Consider the following 9,046-nt stretch of genomic DNA (forward strand, 5'->3'; position numbering starts at 1 on the left):
GTAGTTTAAAAAGTAGTCTTTTGTAATGAGATTGTCATTTCACAAATGATTACTGTTAGATTGTTAATAGGGACCTGTCAAAGAAATTAATATGGAGTGTTTTTTTTTATAATGTTTACTTGTTTTTATTATCAAAAGTTTACATGTCGACAAAAGTTCATCGGAACTTGTTATTTTGCTAAATTTTTCTTATCAATTTATCAAGAAAACTTTTTAAAACTAGCAATGAGACTTGTCATTTCACAAATAGTTATTTGTTAAATAACTATTGGGACTGATCAAAGAAATTTAATATGGAATGTTTTTTTATAAATGTTTACTTATTTTTTTATCGAAAGCTTACATGTCAAAAGCTCATAAAAACTTATTATTTTGCTAAAATTTTCTTATCAAGCTATCAAGAGAAATTTTCAAAGTTAGTAACGGGGACTTGTCATTTCACAAATATTTGCTTATTAAATTGTTAATGAAAACTTATCATTCCTAGTAATAAAACAAATAAGCATTTATAAAAATCAATGCGTAATAGTTTAACAAGTAATTATTTATAAAATAATAAGTAACCATTGAGCTCCTAATAAATATTGACATGAAAAATGGAAGCAAAGTTGAATATATATATATATATATATAACTTTTTATTATATAATTGAAAGGATTTGTTAGCCTAGTGGCTAACAACTCTTTTGATTGCTAAAAGGATGTGAGTTCAAACCCCACCTTGATCACTTTAAAACAAATAGTTAGCCTCCCTTATCAATCTGGTGATCGACTCTGGAGCTTTGACGGCGTCCAGCTATCACTGCCGGAGCTCAGATGGTCGGTCGATGATGTAGTTTGGCCACCGAAGTTGGAGCTTCGACAGTTGGTGGTTGAGATTTTTCTTTAAACAAATTGGAAAAGTAGTTTTGTCTGTTCATGCTAAAAATTAATTACATTTTAATTTCTTGATACTGCAAAGCATAATTTTAGAATTATTTGATAGTTGTCTGTAAATAATTCCTCCAATAGTACTTGATTGTAATTTTTTTCTAATTTAAAAGTGATGCGCCGCCTACTCTCTTGTCTCAAAAAACTGTGCTCCTCACATGCATCTCTCTTATATATAAAAATTAATAATTTAATAAAATGACAAAACCACCTTTAATAACCCTAATTGAAAGTTATATTAAACAACTCAAAATAAATAGAAATAAAATTTTTATAATTTGATTATTAACTTGATCTTTAAATATATCCACACTCTTCTATCCAAAATAATCTCCATCTATCTTTTACATTAGATTTAGAATATCTAAACAAATAAAATTAAATTAAATAATAACTATGAAAAAATATTAAAGATATAATTATATTTTAAAATTCAATATTTAGTTAGTTAAAATTTTAAAATTAAATATTAGTTAATAAAATCAAATAATATCCAAGTAAATTCAATTAACTTAAATAAATATTTAAAAATCTAAATTAAAAGGATAAAAATATATAAAATTATTATTTATCAACTTTCAACATAGCTATTCATTAATTTCATTCATTATTATGCCAAGCTTAATCACATATTAAATTTGCAAACAATAAACATATACAAAAATTTAATTGCTAGTTACCTCAACCCTTAGTTTTACCAACCAAAAGTATACTTTGATGACCTAAAAAACCTCCAACAAGCTCAAGTATTTTAGAGTAGCCAACATCTACAATCAATTGCATTAATTGCCATTAGGGATTAATTATTACTAATCACAATTAATTCCCTTAATCAAATTCAAAATCCCAAGACCTCTACTAGGATTATATACATTATATATATCTATTTCATTGCTTAAGCTCCAATACCTCATTTAATCTCCCAATAACCAACAATGAGCATTCAATTTGCAAATCACCATTTATTAGCTAATCCATACTAGGGTTTATCACACTAGACTACTCAAGACCTTTGCAAGTGGTTGTTCTAAAATACTTGATTAAACTTCCATTAATCCAAATCATGTCAGAAACTTAACATAGTTCCTACCATTTTTGGATCTTAGCCGCCACCACCTAAAGTAATAAGAAGAAGAGCATGAAGAGTATAGAAGAGAGAGTGTAGGCGGTGACCTAAAAGTTGCATATCTCTTAAGGATATCAAAAGGGTTGAAACTTGCAAACCCTGACAAAGGAAGGCTCCCCCCTTTGAGCTCTCTCATTCCCTCCTCACACAGACACTATTACATTAGAGATTTTAAAAATGAATTTGCATTGATCCACTATGGCGTATGTGTCCTCTGTTGTTGCAAATAGTGCAGTAGGTTAAGCCCACATTCATCCATCTAATTTGGGCCCAAAGTGGCCCAATAATCCCTCATAACTTGATTCTAAACTCAATTAGGGTCTGGTAGGCCCAAAAGCCCTATGTCAACTTCAAATTATCTGAGTTAAAACACAATTTATCATTTTACTCTTCTTTAACCTCTACTAAAATTTTTAAGATATTACAATTGTTGATAATTGTGTGTATAAGCCATATGTATGGAACAATGGAAGGTCTCGTAACATTAATTACAATTACAGATCTTAAATTATTGAAAATCTCAATAATAGAACACGATCTTTACTTACAATTTAAAAAATGTGAATAATTAGTTGAGACATTAATAAAATACACTTGAGATTATTTATAATATTAGTTGAGAATTTATGAGAATTAGTTGTAAATTTTGATTTTTTTCTATTAATATATAGATAAATTGCTTAGGAGATCTACAAAATACGTTTGTGATTATTTGTAACATCACTTAAAAATTTATGAGAATTTGTTATAAAATCATAGGCCAATCAATTGTATTTTTTACTGTTAATATATAGATAAATTGTTTGAAAAATTAATCAAAGATGCTCCAGAATATTTATAATATTAATTGAAAATTTACAAAAGTCAGATATAAATTTTAAACAATCAACAAAAGGTATTTTATTATAAAATAAAGACTATAACCTGTTATTAAAATTTTAATAATTTAAAATCTTTAATTATAATTAATAGTAGGATCTCTAATTATGATTTCTCATTCATTTTCTTGTACCAAATAGGATCTTTAAATTGTAAGCCAAATCCTTTACCAACCAAAATAAATCAACCCATAAATGGGACAAATACAATAAATAGGGAGAAGAGAATTGGCTACACGCCTTTTTGGCCTCCAGCCTCGCTTCTAATCGAAAGAAAGTGATTGGTTGCATGGACAGCCACGTGGTCTCTTAATACCCACCAACACAAAAAAAAGCAAGCATATGTGCGTTATCAAATAATGGTTAATTATTATTACCTAGTTGTAAATTAAACACTTTTACTCTCAACTCATCAACAATGGTGGATAATTTTAATATATTATCTCTATTTTAAATTATAAAATATTTTTTAAAATATTTAAAATATCAAAATATATAATGATATTTTTTTATTATTATTCTTTTATATATTCTCTTTTTAATATTTTTTTTACAAATAAAATTTTAAATGAAAATTATTTTTAAAAATTTATATTTTTTATGTTAAAAAAATGAGATTGTAAAATATATTTAATAAATTTATTAATACGTATGATTTTATCTAAAGCTATCTTGTAATTTGAAAGGGAGTATTAAATTGACAATTTCATTAAAAATATTTTTTTTCCCCAATAATTCTGTCTATTTCTTTTTTTAATTATATTATTGTCCAGTATGTTGCCCCTTTCGGCCCTTGCTAGTCACCACAATACCACATTCCCTCTGTACTCTCTAGTTAGTGTGGATATGGAGAAGCTTATGCATGCGGTTCGGTACCATGGGTATGGCGGAGGCCCTTCTGCCTTGAAGGTTTTTCAGCCTCATAGATTTCTCTTCACTGCATTTTTCTTTCTCTTCCACTTCATGTTTAATGGAATTCCTTTATGGTGGAAGATCTCAGTGCTTTGAAAGTCCATGGATTCTCATTGGAATCAGAATCATGTGTATTTTATACATCATTTGGATGTAATCATTGATATGCAGTATCTGTATTCTGGGGGTATTTGCAGGGTGGTCAGAAATACATGGGTCTGTATAGATTTTCTCTTTTATCAATAAGAAGGCTAGTTGTAAAGTGGAAGCTTAATTGCAATGCTCAGTTAGTATGAATAACTGCATTAAGGAATCGTCACGTCATACATGTCACATGTATTTAGATAGAGCAAATCACGCTAAGCTAGTGCAGTATTTAGTTACTTAAGCCCTAATTCTCTTTTACCTTTTGATATCAAGGGGGGAAAACGTGAGAAAAAGAAAATGCAACTCCCTGGTTTAGGATCATTCATACGGCATTTGTTGAGATTTGTTTAGTTGTGTTTGAAACCATATCTCTTTAGATGGAGATCGAGTAGATTTTATGATAAGCATCGATAGACACCAACGAAAGGAGTGGGGCAGGAAAAATGGTTTTATTGGTTGAATGATTTCATGGGAGATAGGTGGACATATAATTTCCATTCATGTGTTGCATGCTGCAGGAAAATCACTTTACTTGAAATCCTATGAATTGATGTTGTCCATGCTATGAGAATTTTTTTACCACCTACCAATTTTATTGATATTTTATGCTTTACAATTAATGCAGCATGACCAAGTTCCAATACCCACTCCAAACAAAGATGAGGTTTTGATCAAAGTGGAAGCATCTAGTATAAATCCGTTTGATTGGAAAGTTCAAAAAGGCATGTTGTGGCCACTTTTACCTGGAAAGCTCCCCCACATACCTGGTACTTTCCCCTTTTCATTTCTGGGATCTTCATGTAAAAGATACTCTAGTGTCTATGCTTTAAAAATGTACATATCTCTTCCTGTAGTATTTCCATGAAGAAGTCTTCCGATAGGAACTAATGAGTCTATCTATGCTTAAGTAAGTATATGAGATTTGTATGTGATGATATATTTCCCTTTCAAGTGACATCTGTCACTGTACCGTTAATTCCTCTCTCCTGCATATCATAACTACTTTATGCCAATGTACAGAATTTTCTTCTATTTTAAAAAGCATCTGATCTATCATGAATGGCCTATCTACGTTCATTTCTAAGTGTACTTAATTGTATAAAATATTAGTGATAGCATGTACATGGATATACATTTGTCAAACTTTGCCAGGCTGTGTAATTGTACAAAAGTTCAGTAAAACATCCAGAGTTAAGAGTACATGATTATCATCATATTGTTTGCGTAATACAACTGCACAATTTCATATCCAACTTGGCATCAAGATCTTCAGATAAATGCAAGTAGTTCTGTTGTGGCTTATCAATTCAACTTACTGTATGTTTTACAAAATCAAGTTTTGCACTACCAATATTTGTTAAACATTGAATTGAAAATACTCCATGCTGGAGCAGGAGTTGATGTGGCTGGAGAGGTTATTGCTGTTGGTTCAGGTGTTCAGAAATTCAAGCCTGGAGACAGAGTTGTATCCGTGGTTAATGTCTTGGTAAGTTGTCCTGTGCATAATTTTATGTTTGTCCATCCTGTTCATTTAAGTTGAGCACTAATATCTGCACTCCCATCGTCAATATCTATAATAAAACTTATCTCATTCAACAAAAAAGAACTTATATCTATTTGCATTATTCACGAGTTATGAATAATGCATCTCACCTTTTAGATTTTATGCAATGCATAGGAAAACATGTATAGTTGGAAGGATATCTCTAGAATTAATAAGTAAATGCTGAGGCAATTTTAGATCTTCTCTTCCTATAAAAATATTCCTGGACTGCCATATATATTTTTATGGTGTTTGATAGATTGATCAAAATATCTTTGTGAGAAAATTCAGTTTCCATGATGATTTGTAGTTTATAGTATTTCAAAACAGAGATTACGGCAACATTTTTTGTATAATTTTAAATGAACTTTTTTCTCATTAATTCCTACTATCTATTCTATCATTTGAGGCAATTTATTTATTGCTTTTTTATCTTGATCGTTTCCCATATCTAATCACGTACTGCATTTTGGGGTTATATTAAGTGCTCTTGGTTCACACTACCATGCTCATGGTCTTTTAGCATAGCTGATTTTGTTTTGTTCAGAAAACTATCTTGTTAGAATTAGAATTGTGAAAGAAAATCATTCGTAGGCATGCACCTAACTACTTGAGGTTTCAGGATTAGTGGTTCTCCCATTTGAATCATAGCTTCCTTTACTAAGTGGTCACTGGTCAGTAGTGATCTCCCGAAAATAAAATTAAATTTTAGCATAAAGTTTTGATGGGCATATTCCTTTAAAAAAAAAAATTACTTGAAGGCTATGTTAAAACTATACAAGAAAGAAAAGAAAGCAGCTAATTCAAAGTATTGCACTCCTCTCACATGTTAGCTTCTTTGATTTTTATGCTTAAATGAGTAATTCAGAGGGTTACACTCCTCGTAAATGTACATATTCTTTGCATGAGTTTTAAGCATAAGGGCCTTTTCTGAAAAACTGCAGTGGAAGCTTGCAAGTTAAATTCATTTAAATATACATGTTGGTGGTGGAGTTTCTTAAGGGAGGTTAAAAGAGTGGATTCTACATGTTTTGAGGACATTAGGATTGAGGAAAAAAATTGTCAAAGTTTTTCTTTTTAATTAGTTAGAAGTAGATGGGGTTTTTCAGTAGGACATAAGACTTGTAGGTCGAATTTAAGGAATGAGTTTTAAGAGATACTGTCTTACTTGCCAGGGGAACTTGCTACTGGCAGAAATCTAGGTTTCAACACGTCACATGATGCTGATTTTTAAGTGTCTTATTTATATATGTAATTTAATAGTTGATTATATTAATCAAATATTTGATAACAGCATTTGTTATAAATCATTCATGGGAATGTTGTATAATTTTAAAATCTGATGTATTTATTGTTGCAAGAAAAATTATGTGTGCAGTCTACGATGTATCTATGGTTTGGAATATGTTATGGGATGGGATTGTGGTGATAATCCTATCGACTCTCTTCTGCTCTTTGCTTGTTGAAAGAAATTAATTAAAGAGTAGTCAGCTCTGTATCCGAGTCTTTTTTGGCTCTGTCTTTCAGTTCACTCTTTGTATATTGTTTTTAGTTTCTTGTGTTTGATATTTCGTCCGGGGTAAAAAGAAAAATAATTTTGATACATATAAGGCAAGTAAACCTGTTTGGATTAAATTATAAATATGCTTTTTTTTTCCTATTTCTATGTTGTGTTTCTGCCTATGACCTATTTCTTAGTATTGACCAAGAAAACACCTGCTTGTATTGTATTTAAGGCATCTGATCCCTGCATTCAGCAAGACTAAGGTTAGTAAATTGATGTAATCATGATGTGGGCATAACAGTACTTGGTTAACAACTTGGATGCGTTGATTCTTTTAGATTTTCCGAATCAATCATTAGCTGTTTCTTTTTCTTGACCATGTAGTTCATAGAAGAGTAAAGCCCTATTAATTTAGGCATACTCTCTGTATATGACCTTGGTATCAATTTGCTTTGGCAAAGATTTCATCACTTCTGTACTTGGAAGTTTAGTTTTGTTTCGACTCCTTGAAATATTTAGTTAGTTTTCTACTTTGAAAGGATCAACTTGGAGGAAAAATTAGACCTACAATTACTAAAGCCTAAACCATTACATGAAATCTTGAATAGAACTAATTAAAACTAGGGTTGTCATTGGATGACCAAAATAGTGTTGATGGCGTCTGTTTGTGTCACATGCCAAGAAGATCAAGCATGACCTTCATATTTGAAGATGGGAGAATATCAACGAAGAACCCTTAAAAGAATTTAATATCTAACAATAATTTCTAACAAGTAAACATGAACAAATTAACTAGGGAAGTTAAAATGAAGTTACTATTTTAACAAATATCTGATTTGTCCAAGGTCTTGTGATATTAAATTCTTTTAGAGGTCCTTCATTTTCATAAATCTCTTGCAATTTAATTTTGTATTGTAGAATGGAGGCGCACTGGCCGAATTTGCTGTTATTAAGGAGAGCGTCACTGCAACAAGGCCACCTGAACTCTTAGCATCAGAATGTGCTGGCTTGCCTGTTGCTGGTCTCACTGCTCACCAGGCTCTCCAATCTGCAGCAGTTAGACTTGATGGAAGTGGTGGCCGGAAAAAACATCTTGGTTACTGCTGCATCAGGTGGTGTAGGTCACTATGCAGTTCAACTGGCAAAGCTGGGAAACACTCATGTGACAGCCACCTGTGGAGCTCGAAACCTTGAACTAGTCAAAAGCTTAGGGGCCGACGAAGTTATCGACTATAAGACCCCAGATGGTGCTGCCTTGAAGAGTCCATCAGGTAAGAAATATGATGCAGTGATACACTGTGCAATGGGGATTCCTTGGTCCACTTTTGAGCCTAACCTGAGCACTAATGGGAAGGTTATAGATGTAACTCCCAGTGCTAGTGCATTCATGACATTTGCTCTCAAGAAACTTACCTTCTCCAAAAAGCAACTTGTGCCTCTGCTTTTGATTCCAAATGGAGAGAATCTTCAGTATCTGATTGATTTGGTCAAGAACGGTAAGCTTAAGACTGTAATAGATTCTAAACATCCACTGAACAGGGTTGAAGATGCTTGGGCTAGGAGTATTGATGGCCATGCTACAGGGAAGATCATTGTGGAGCTGTAGATACATAAGCGTACAAAAACTATGTTTATTATTGCGAGATTTGTTATGACAAGATCTCATTTGATTTGTCTGTGCCTTCGGTGTTTCTTATGTAGTCTCACTCCCAGATGGTGTATTTTTAAGAAGCGTTGTACCCAAAAAAAAAAAAAGAAGATATATCAAATATTCCTTCCATTAAAAAAATATAGAGCATTTTTAATTGAATTACAATCTCAATAAATTAGTTAATTATCTTTATTATAATATCATCTTTTCATGTTTGTATTTTTTTAATTGTGTCTCATTTAAAGATAAATAATTAAGTGATTTATTTATTAAAAATATTTTTAAAAAAATTCATTAATTATGCATTGAAAATTAAAAAAATTATATTTTTATATATATAATTTCAGGAAAAAAA

The 9,046-nt window shown here is 31.0% G+C and overlaps 1 pseudogene; it reads left to right on the forward strand.

Annotated features, from left to right (window-relative positions):
• The first annotated feature begins 3,712 nt into the window (after positions 1 to 3,712).
• On the forward strand, positions 3,713 to 8,740 carry LOC129291678 (chloroplast envelope quinone oxidoreductase homolog; annotated as a pseudogene).
• The last annotated feature ends 306 nt before the right edge of the window (positions 8,741 to 9,046 follow it).

The sequence above is a fragment of the Prosopis cineraria genome, unplaced genomic scaffold (genome assembly GCF_029017545.1).
Source record: "Prosopis cineraria cultivar Desert tree isolate PC_DT_omini unplaced genomic scaffold, ASM2901754v1 PC13, whole genome shotgun sequence".
In the NCBI taxonomy this organism is placed as follows: Eukaryota; Viridiplantae; Streptophyta; class Magnoliopsida; order Fabales; family Fabaceae; genus Prosopis; species Prosopis cineraria.